A 12,526-nucleotide genomic window follows, 5' to 3' on the forward strand; every position below is an offset into this window, starting at 1 on the left:
TATTTAAGATGTACCCTAAAATGTTGATAGTTCACTGCAGTATACCAACGCATGCCTTTCATTACTGAGATCAGATCTTAGTATGCTCACAAATTGTGCTTCTACTTTTTTAAATAGGTTAGCAAATTCTTCAGACTTGTTGCATGAAGCTAAATGTACTCATTTTTGGTTTCTAAAGAAAATGTAACCTTTATTTCCAGTCTTAATTCACTTAGGACTTTATTTAGGAAAAAAGAATTATTTTGAGATTTCCCCTGCCTCCCAATAAACTTGAACTTAACACTCAAATAAGCATTTGTTCCTAACTTTCTTCATTTCTGTTCATGGTAAAATGCTTTAGGTAAGTAATTATCAGTCCATATTTGTCTTGGTTTTTCACTTTCTAGATAGTTTAGTTTATTCCTATATATTATCCAGCTTGTTTAAATAACACTTTGTATCTTCACTTCAAATTTCCATAGTTATCACCTGATGCTGTTTATATCTTTAAACTTGTATAATACAATGGCCTCCAGTAAGCTCAAAATAATTTCTAGTAAGTGGAGGATGGAATCATGCTCAGGAGCAGTAATGTATGAAAAAAATCATACAACTTGTAATTGAGAGTGTATTCAACATTACACAACAGATACTTACTGTAGGCTAAAGTATTAGAAAGACAAGTATTAAAGTTTAAAATGTAACACCATATGATATAATGTGCATTAGAGATTGGTAACTTTGATATGAGTTTTGATTATAAGATCTTAACTTGCAGCCATGTTTCCTATTTGCAAAATAAAAATAACAAAAAATGTCATTCATCATATTTACCACATACTGTGTAATGCATGGCAGGAAATATTTCTTGTTTCATTTAACCTTCTTAGTAACCTTGCTAAATAAATAACACTATTATTCCCATTTTTCAGAGAGAAACAATGAGGTCCAAGAAGGTAAATCAATTTTAGCAAAAGCATTTAGCTAAGAAATGACATGCTGTGGACTCCAACATATGATTTGAAACCTGCAGACTATACTTGAACCACTGAGGCTCAAGTGAGTTTGTACATGGACATGACTCGTACTGGGCCAGGTACATAGAAGGCATAGAGTAAATACTGGTTTTATTCCCTTATAATTTCATTCTGTAGAGTGCTTGTTAGAACACTGCTAGGTGCTAGATTTATTTCCACCTAAGTTAGGGTTATTAACAAACTGCCCTACTGCATCAACCTCTTCACTCAGGACTCTAATTGCTTTCTCTGTCTTATTAGGAATATGGCCTCCCCTGAAGCAAATGCTTTTCCTGCTTCAGTCTCCAGTGTCAGTGGCCAATGATCCCCATGCTCATACCACAGGGTCCACCTTGTGTTTATTTTCCTTCTCTCCAGGGCCAATTACAAACAATTCCTCTACCTCTCCTCAAAGCACTTTATGGAGGCTTCTATCTTCAGGCTCAGCTCATCTTTGTCACTATGTGTCGAGATCTCCTTCACAGCTTTTGAGAATTTTGAAATTTGTTTGACCAAAGTGATTTTAATATGCATATCATTGAATAGTTGTGCCCGTAACCCTTCAAGGTTTTGCTTTCTGAGTTCCAGCATCTATCTCCTCTGTTGCATTTTAGGAATGAATTTCCACATGCACTAGAGGCATTCAGGCCTAAATATGATATGACATACACCAAGAAGATTATGTTTGATTAATATATGACCATTTTATATCACCTTATGCAGATTCACAGTCTAAAAGTGAGGCATAATTATCCCACTATCCGATCACTGCCCGATTCAAGTCTCCTCTGCTTTTCTTTGTGCTTTACACTATCTTCCTTCTAGTTTGATGTTTACCTCCTTCCCTATGTAGCTTAGACTCTTATTTTTTCACTAGCTTTGATCCTCTTATTTTGTCACTGATCCTGTGACAATTCAGGCCTGAGGAGAAACTCCACCCTGTCTTATCTTAAAACAATGTCACCCTTGGTTACACAGCCTCCTCTGGCTCTCCTTGCTTCTCTGTCGAGTGAAAGTCTTGAAGCTTTTTGAAAGTTAGTTTGCACTTCTTATGTCCCATTTGTTTTTCATTCCACTCTAATCTGGTTTCTGGTTCCATCATTCTGTTGCCTCTACTTCCACTAATTTCTTCGTTGCCCTCAGTGTGACTGGATAAAATGAAATGCGTGCTATGTTTATTACATTTCATTTCTCTATGGTAACTGTCACTATCAAATACTCAGTGCTCTGAACTCCTTTTTTTTTTCTGTGCTTCTATAAATGTTCTTTTTAAGAATTCTTTCTTCATCCGAGATTTCTTCTATTTTCTTCTTGTGTTCTCAGTCCTTCACTGTTTTTTACTTATATTATTCTATTTATAGACACAAAACTGTCCCTACAGGAACTTATCCAAACAAAGCATCAACTATCACACCCACATTAATGCCTCTGAATTTATAAGACAGAAATAGTTTGAACATCACTCTTGTGTGTTAACTGACTTGGAGGTACCTCTGTGTGACTGATCTTCATGCTGCTGCCTACTTTTAGCTTTCCACCCTTCCTCTGGAACTTCCTTCTTTTCCTGTAGTCAGTCTAAAAGTATGACACCATGTTGTCATTGCCAAAAAACGTTGAAAGTTTTTTAATTAACCTCTTTTCTTTCTTTTCCCTATGTCTACTTACTCACCAAGGTTTATTTATTATTTGAAATTCTTCATTAATCAAAAGTTATATGCTATAACAGAACAACAATAGTTGGAAAGAAAACTATACAATGTTGAAGACTCTCTGCTATGGAAGTCCATACAAAATATTCTGTAAGCACAAGAAGTTTGATTGCGTACACCTTACTGATATTTCCAAGTGCAACCTCTCCTCTCCTCACCTTTCTGTTTTTCCTCCACTTCTTGCAATAACCTCTTGTTCTATGCAGCATAGACCTTTTAATCTACCTTCCTCACTGTTGTCAGAGTGACCTTTCTAAAATGCCATTTTGATCATGTCATCATCTGACTTTCAAACCTTAAGTGGTTCCCAAGACTGTCATGCTATAGTTCACAGTTCACAACTTAACATCCAAAGCCCTTCACCCTGAGGCCCTGGACTTATTTCTAGCCTCATCTCAGAGCACTATGCCACTCATTTCACTATTTCTTCATATGATACATTTTTATTGAAGTGTATGAGGTTGTCTCATACTTCTAGACCTTCTCACTGATTATTAGTGGCTTATACAATATGCCTTCCCTTATGTTCATAAAGCTAATGTACAGAAAGACTTTACTGATAACCAGCTAACTCAGGTATTAGTAGGATAACTCCCTTTGCTTTAATATGTCGGTCTCTATTACTACTATCATGGCAGTGATTAATTCATTGTCCAAGTATTTACTGAGCACCATGTACCATGATTTTCTGTTCCTTTCTACTCACTACCCATAGTTTCCTTGAGAAGAAAGATTTTAGCTTATCTTAGGTTAATGTACCAGAACCTAGTACAGGAACTAATAGTTCTTAAAATATAGATGGTATGCAATATATATGTGTCAAATATGCTAGTTCCTATTACAAGTGTTACTGAAAAAAAATCTTGGAATATACTGGGATGTCCTATAACCTGGTCACCAAGGGTCCAGAGTCAGACAGCTTGTGTGAATCACAAACTTCTAATCTCCATATCTTCTAAGAAATTACTCTATCTCTTATGGCCCTGTTTCTGTAAAATGGAGATATTTTTTGACTCTATAATGCACAATTGTTAGAAGATTATATAAATTCATATATGTAAACCACTTAAAACAGGATCTATGATAATGATCTAATAATGATCAGTAATCATCAGAGATCCAAAATCCACAAAACCCAGAGCTGACGTTCAGAGCAGCTGTACTTTCAGTTAATACTTGACATGTAGTATAAAAATCCTTACATTATTACTGATAGATTTAAAACAGAACTCAATGCTCAATTCATTCCAACAAACATCTACTGAGAATTTAACACATACTCCTCAAATCTGAAGTGTAAAGGCAGTGTGGTATAGTCTGAGCCCATAGGGAATGCTCAAGACAGGTTGTGATAGACAATAAAACCATTATAATTCTGAAGGAGATAATTTATACAAGGGGTGATAAAGACTAACAGAGGTTAGTATTATGGCATAGAAAACGGAACTTAAATTATGTGTTCGTGGAACAAAATCATATGTGATTTGAATCAAAAATTATTCATACAAGCCTGCCCAGCAGGGGGAAGTTAGAGCAAGTGAATAAGGAATCAAAATCACAAGGCATAGTATGTTTAAAGAGCTTTGATAAGTGTTTCAGTCCTGGAGAATGAACTTAGAATGATGAAGAAATGGAACACACACCCTAGAGAAGAGGCCCTGACAGTTCTTTTACTATGTTGCAGTCAGTGAAAAATTGGAATAAAAATAAGGAATCGGGGCAAATTTCCTTTATCCAGTGCTCTTGGCTATGGTCAAAAACATGGGACTATCATTTACAGACCATAAACTTTAATTTACTGCAGGTAACATGAGGCACAGAAAAAGACTATTTCAAATTCACCACATCAGAAGACAAAACTATTTAATATTTAGATTATGTTTTCATTCTTTTTAATACTCAGCAAAAACGAACATGCAGGTAGGTAGCATTTAGAGGATGCACAGGCACAGTGCCACCAAAACCTCACTGAACTAACACAATGCCAGTGACTCCACTCACCAACACGGTACCTCTAGCATGTAACATTTAAGGTCAAAACTGTCTATAAGGTTTCTGCCTTGAAGATTAACATATTCTGCACTTGGAAATTTTCATTTATTAGACAAGGGTTATATAGTTTATGACAAGAGCTATATAATTGATAAGTCTAAAATATATTAATATTTCTTAGTGTCATATATTAGATCTCAAATGTTCCCTATAGTCTCATATGCAGAGGGGAAGTTTTTAGAAAGTGCCAGTTGGATCAAAAGGGCTCTTCACTAATCAGTGCATTAGTCTGTTCTTGAAGTCCTGGCTGAATGTGCTGTTTAGAGTTAAGGGTTGGTTGGAATGGGTAGGTCATGGGCAATATGGCCTGCAAAGGTATATTCCTGTGCCACGCTCCTCCCTCCCTCTGCCTCCTGGCCACATGGGATGAAGAGTTTTACTGTCTCACATCCTCCAACCATGCAAACTCTGTCCTGGATCCAACCATGGACTAAACCAACTGGAAAGTGTGAGGCAAAATAAACCTCTACACCTCTAAATTGTAAATTTTGAGTACATTTGATCTAGTGGTGAGCTAGTGTCCAATACCAGATAAGTGAGGTCATTGCTGACCTGTTATCATGTGGTTCAAATCCAACAGAACTGCTTTTCAGGGAGTTTGGAAAATTTTAAAGATGTGGGCAAGAGAAGCCCTAGGATGTTGTGAGAAGTGTTTGATATGTGATACCAATTACACGCAGAAGATCAGAATGCTGATAGAAATGCAAGCAATAAAGGCCCGGCTCATATGGTTTCATTTGGGAATAAGAACTCTGCAGGCATTGGGAGTAGAAGTTGTGTTTTATGCTCTGGCAGAATAGTTGTGTACATTTTTGCCCATGTCCTGAGACTTCACAAGACATTAAGTTTAAGAGGAACAGATTATCCATCTTGCTGAGGAAAGTTCAAGGCAACCCAACTTTCAGACTCTGGCTTGGGCACTCTGGGTTGCTCTCAGCCAGATATATGGTTACAATCAGAAGCAAACCAAGAGTTGAAGGAACATGAAGCTTAACCAGAAAAGAAGAGCCTGTAAAGTTAGGGCAAAGAAGAGTACAGTTGCTAAAAATCATTAGCATTAAATAAATCCAAGTATTTCATTCATTGCAAGATAAGAGGAAATAAGGCCTAAAGGCATTTCAGAAATGGGCCAGATGCTGTATACTGAAAACTCCAGAGTACAAAAGAATAAATTTCTTGGAAAGACTTTGCTTTGAAGAGTGAGGCTCAGGCTTTCTTGTTCAGTCATAACAATGTAGGCCCAAGGAATTTTCTCAAATTCAGTCCTCCAGGCACCCAGAGACCACTGCAGCCACAGTTCAAAGGGCCCTGGCTACAGTTCATGCTTGCTGAAGATCATTGTACCATCAACACGGTGCAAAATACAAAAATTATGGGGTCACAGAAGTTTCTTGGCAGACCAAGAAAAAACAAAGTAGCAGAGTCAGGAACTCTACCAAGAGCCCCTGAAAAGATGATAGATAGAATGATGATAGTGAAGCTGAAGTTGTAGTGGGGAATTCTGGATGAAACTGGAGATGCCAGAATATGGGACCTTTACTGGAGAAAACCAGAGATGGGAAGACAAGCCAGCACAAGAAAGAGACCATGTGGGCTGCAGCCAGGAAAGCTGTATGGGTGGGACTGCCCCACTGCTTCAGAGCTCACAGCTCACCAACACATGCTCCATTGCTGGGTGTGGTGTTACAAGAGAGTACATATCTTGTTGGATTACAGTCCTTCTTCAGCTTGATTCTATTCTATTCCCTTATTTCTTTTTGGAGTTGGAATATTTACTTTATGTCATCACATGTCAGAGGGTTTTAACTTTTTCTCGCTTTTAACAGAGACTTACAGATAAATGTTTGCCTTGTGTTTCAAAGGGAACTTTGCATTTGGATTTTCCAGCAATGTTGAAACTGCTAAGAATTTGGCAACTCTTGGGGATGGTCTAAAGATATCTTGCATAATGAGATGAGCATGAGCATTTTAGGGGCCAGAAGCAGAATATTACGGTTTGGGTTGAAAATTCCTTCCCAAAGTCACCTGTTCAGCTGTGAGTTTGTGGAAGGTGATTGAATCATAGGGTTGCCATATTCGTCAGTGAATTAGTGTATTGATGAGTTCGTAGCTCACCAGGATCTTGAGAGGTGAGACCTGACTAAAAGAGACAGATGCATAGAGGGTGAGCTAGAGGGGTGCATGGAGCTGTGGCTTTCCTTTGTCTCTCCGCTTCCTCACTGTTGTGGGCTAGACAGCTCTCCAAGATCATACCTTTCAACCATGCTATTTCTGCCCTGGAGCCACCCAAGGATAAAGTGGACCTATTGGAAATCAGGAGACAAAATAAACTTCTTCTTCTTTAGGTTGGGATGAGTATTTTGTCCCTGTGAATTCATCAACTGAACAACCTCTTGCTTAACTTTCTGAACTAGTAGTTAAGAACAGTAGAAAGTATATAAATATGAGAATAAATGGTCAAAAAGGCAGCAACTCTGTAGTCTCTATCACTACTCTTCGGTGCTTCACATTAAACTTTTCTTTCATTTTCCATTACATGGTCCTTGTACTCTGATGGAGCTAGTCTGCCAGTTAATTCCCTCATTTGACTCGTGTCAAATTTGAAGCCTAACCGTCCTCTAGGACTTTTTTTCTTCTAACTTTATACAGTAAAGAATCCCTTATCTGTTCATTCCTTTTTTTTTTTTTTTTGGAACCGGGGATTGAACTCAGGCCCTTGTGCTTGCCAGGGAAGCACTTATTCCACTGAGCTATCTCCCAGGCCCTATTCATTCCTTAAGGAAACTTACTCCCATGCTCTCTCTGAACTGTGCTCATTTGACAGTTAAGAATCTGTTTCCATCAATTGTCAACCCCACCCAGATCCTCTCCTGCTCTTCTGTTTTGCTCCATGTTCTCAGTTCCCTCTGATGGTTCTGGTCTTGATTCTTCAGCTTTCTGTGGTTGATCATCTCTGAATTGTCTCATGGACTGGCTTCTCAGCTTTTCCTCATCTTAGGATACCTATCTTCTGTGATGAATTTCTTCTGTTACAAAGCTGTGTAGCTCTTTCTTCCAGACTGACTTCTTGCTCATATAGTATAACCTTAAGTGTGTATATCATGCTTATGTTATGTTGAGTTCAAATTTTCTTGTAAATATTTTATTTAAATAAATCAGACATGATATTATTTTTACTCAAATTTCTAGGCACACAAAGAAGAAAAGTTGAATTTTAAATTTATTACTTAAACCTTTCCTGAATAGAAAATAGCTTAGTGTTTTATCTGAATTTTGAAGAGTTTTAAACAATTAAGTTTGTACTTCTTTTATTTTGGTTTATACATTAAAAAATCATTTAGTCATATTTATTTATTTAAATGATGGCTACTATACCTGGGGAGCTCAGAGCTACATCCTCATTCTTTTTCATTTTTCTATCATTTTTCAGGCAGGTTTCACTAAGTCACTGATTATCCAGATTGGCCTACCCTTTAGAGTTATTCCTGAGCAGCTGGGGCTACAAACATGGGCCCCTACATCAGATTTAGTCCCATCTATTGCACAGATCATCATCTGAAAACATTTCACTGCACCAATAAGCCAATTAAAATGCTAAAATCTGCCATATACTGACGGAGAGTGACTATAACTTGAGTACAGATGACATGAAAATGCAGTCGCTAGTGTTATAAAATTTGAATAATCAAGTTACATAAACATCTATAATCATTGCAAGGTAATTTTACCATAATTGTGTCTATAGAATTCTTAAACTTTCAGATCAATTAATTGAATAAAGTGTTTTGCATTTTCAGTAAATACTTGATATAAAAGGCAGGCCAAATTTCTCAGCAGATTAAAACACCTGCAAGTAAGCGCAAGGGCCAGGGATTTAATCTGGTGCACTGAGATGGCAATTGAGACTGGGTGTGGTGTCGTGCACCTGTAATCTCAGCTCTTGGGAGGCTGTAAACAGGTGAATCACTATGAGTCTGATCTAGTAGTGAGACCCTGAACACCCTGTCGACCCTTCCCTAAAATACAAATAAATAAATAAATAAATAAATAAATAGAAAAGAAAAAGAAAAGAAAAGAAAAGAAAAGAAAAGAAAAGAAAAGAAAAGAAAAGAAAAGAAAAGAAATACCCCAGACAGTTTTGGTATTGGGGATAAAAAAAATACAAAAGAGAAAACAACCACTGCCTTTATAGAACTCATGTTTGTACATATATGTTCTTTGTTATTCTTTAACTTGTGAAGAGTTAAAACAAATCAGTAAGAGGTAAGAGCTCAATAAAATAAGAGCCCAGGTCTTAAACTGAAAATTGGCAAAAGAACATAAATAATTATCATGTGGGAAAAATACTTCTTTAGTAATCAAATGCAAAGTTTTAAAATTGGGCTATTAATTTCCATTTTCAAATCAGGACATCCAAAATATATTCAGTTTGAGATGTTCCTAGAACTTGTGCCTGGAGGTTGGTCTAATACTAGAACCTATACTCCTAACATTCTTCTGTCCTCACTTGTCTCCCCATGAAATGACATGAGTGTTACATGAAATATTGAGTATAAGGGCAAAGGAAACAAATAGAACTTATAGAATGTGCAACAATGCCAGATGGATTAAATAAATAATGACATTTAGGGTTGAGGAGATAGCTCAGTGGTCTGAGTGCCTGCCTGGCAAGGGCAAGGCCCCAGCTTCAATCCTGAGTACCACATGCAGTGCTGGTGCCTCCCTCAAGGAGCTAGCCACTGAAATCGGCCATCATGGTGCACACCTATGATCCAGGCATGGAGAAGGCTGAGACAGGAGGATCATTGCTAGCCCAAGCTGAGTAGTGAGACCCTGTACCAAATAAGTAAATGAATAAATAAAAGATTTTTAAAATTGTGACATTTATACATGAAAATATTAATCAGCTTTTTAAAAGTTTTTGTTATATTTATTGAAAAGATATATTGTAAAATAAAAATGTATTCATAAATATATAATCAGTGGCAAAAAACAAAAACAAAAGCTATATATATATACATATATAAGTAGTAGGACTTGATAAAAAGGTGAAGAGATTTTAACCTTTTTGGATATTTTTTATTTTTAGTTTTCTCCAAATGATACTAACTTTAATATTAATAGTTATCATTATTATTATTATTATTATTATTATTATAAATTGTTTTAGAGTTGATAAGTTTTGCTTGGTTTTTAAAATCAAGACTTGGTACCAAGATTGGGTAATAATACTATTTTATATAGGATTTTGTCTTGTTAAAGCTTTCTAACAGAGTGTGTTACATTTTTAGCCTTAATCAATTTAACATAAATATCTTATTTATATTTTAAAAGGCCTAAAAGAGAAGTACCTTTCTACGTGTACCTATATAGTTTGCTTGCAAAAATTCTTAAAATAGCTTTTACCCATTAAAATCTTAAAAGGATTACACAATCTAAATTAGTGCCTGAACTGCAAAATACCATAACGAATTTAATATTATAGCTTTCCAAAATATAGACCAATTCTTAATAGACTATTTTACAATAGGAAGTGCCTTTAGGGGTCAGTATAGAAAAATTAAGATCAGTTTATATAACCTTACAGAAGGTCTAGTGGCAGCATAAAAATTTCCGGCATAATTATTTGTGAGTTCATTAGCAAAGTTTGCTTTTCTGAGCTTGTTTTAATAATGGAATAAATTGACAAATCTATGGCCTTTCTTTCAGAAATTGCATGTGTGTTGTACTAGTTCTCTATTTTATCAACACAACTTAGAACTGTCTTAACCTAAATCAAATTTATAGTTAGTCAAGCTTTGTTCTTGTCTTGTTTAATCTGAAATTAGTTACTAAGATTAATTTATAAATAGCCCTCATCTGTTGATACCCAATAGACACTGTATTCCCTGCTGTTTTGTTCTCCCTGTTCTCTTCTCCAAGATTAGATTTAGAATGCTGCCACTTAGTGTAGAGTAAGTCTTCTGTTTCATCTCATCAGTACTTTAGGAGTCTTTTTTTTTTTTTTTGGTTGGTTTTCACGCCTAGATCTAGCTTTCTTCATATCTTCTCATTAATATCTAGTCTGGCTTAAGTAGTTGCTATTCTTACCACCTCTCTTAGCTTTCTCTACCCTAATGTAATAGTTGGCTAAATGACTGTGTACTCTAAGAGCTTATGTATAGCATTGGAAAAGGGTTTAATAACCAGGTACTTTAAAAATATACTTCAACTGGCTTTTTCTTATAATATTTTTTGGTACCCAACGCAATGGATTTTCTTTTTATTCCTTGTTTAAAACAAAAATTATATCACAATACATCGAAAGGAATTTGCTCCTATAAATATAATGCTTGCCATGAAATACAAAATTGTTTATGAGTATGCATTTATTTGCTGACTCATTTCATATTCATAGGCAAAAAGTCTTGAGGATGTCTGGGTAGCTTCACGATTCTATCATAGCAGTATTCACTATAGTCTGGAATTGCCTTTTAGCTAAGATAACACTTTTTAAAGAAATCTTAACAAAAAAATTATCCTACAGTGTGGTTCAAAAGATTTGTGAGATGAATACTTTTATCTCTTCTAAATTATGTGGAAGCTACAGTAAGAGTTGATTTAAATTATGCGCAGTCTAAGAATATTTTGAGTTTGTTCACTAATGTTGATTTTAGCCTTAGCTATTATCTTTCCTGCGGGTCTCAATGGCTTGAGGACTACAGTTTGATATGCTTTAGTAAAGGGGACAACTATTTTTAAGACAGCCTTTTTATAATTTCTACCCAAATATTTTCTTTCTTTTATGTTTTCTATGTTTTGCTTGCTAACTCTTGAAAAGGCAAAATGAAAATATTATTAGTAGTAGTTATCTTCATTAATGTGTTGGCTAACTCTTCAAAGAGAATAGTCATTTCATTGTATGTTTTAGAAGAAAGCTATTTTACTTTTAGCTGAAAAATCTGTACATCAAGAAGTGAGAGTCGTACTTAACTTTCAATGCTTAAACAACTGTAACTAGAAAAAGAGTACACTGAATTTAAGTTAGTCTCTAGGACTCAGTAGGTAGAATGTGAAAAATTCCTAACTTTTACCTTTGTCTCTTTCTTGTCTGCTAATTCATGGATGGAAAGTATATCGTACATAAGTAGTCTGTACTGAGTGAAGCAGCTAATTAACATATGCAAAGTAACCCACTTAATATAGTCAATGGACTAGTTTCCCAAAGGAAGAATTGAACTGTACTTGAAGTTATCACCTGAGTCATTTAAACTGACATTGGACATGGTTTCCAAGGACAGGCTATGGGAATATACCTTCATTGACAGAAATGGTATAGAGAAGGTGTAAGAGAAATAAAGATAGATTAACCTCACCAAGAGGGTTTTAATAGGATACTTTTTTCTGAATCTAAGAAAACAAAATTTAAATGACATAAAATCTTAAGCCTTATTGTTATTATCATTACTTAGTATTACCTAACTTTTATTTAAATGAAATACATGAGACAGCCTGTGTGAAAATTTTGTTATGATCTTCCAGGTTAATCTTATTGCATTAAGATATTTATTTTTTTTCTTTTCCATAATTTTATTGATAAACAAATAGCAATGAGACAGTTTCAAATCAAATTGGTAGGACAGTTTCAATAATTAACACATTGCATACATTTCTCCCAGTGGTTAATTGTTGTACAAGATGCTGACATGATATCCTATCTATAAGCACCATTAGAACAAGTCACTGTCTTCATTAAGAGAATGTAACTCTATATCTATCTTAATCATTTTG

Source organism: Octodon degus, unplaced genomic scaffold (assembly GCF_000260255.1).
Source record: "Octodon degus isolate 3935 unplaced genomic scaffold, OctDeg1.0 scaffold00013, whole genome shotgun sequence".
Taxonomy (NCBI): domain Eukaryota; kingdom Metazoa; phylum Chordata; class Mammalia; order Rodentia; family Octodontidae; genus Octodon; species Octodon degus.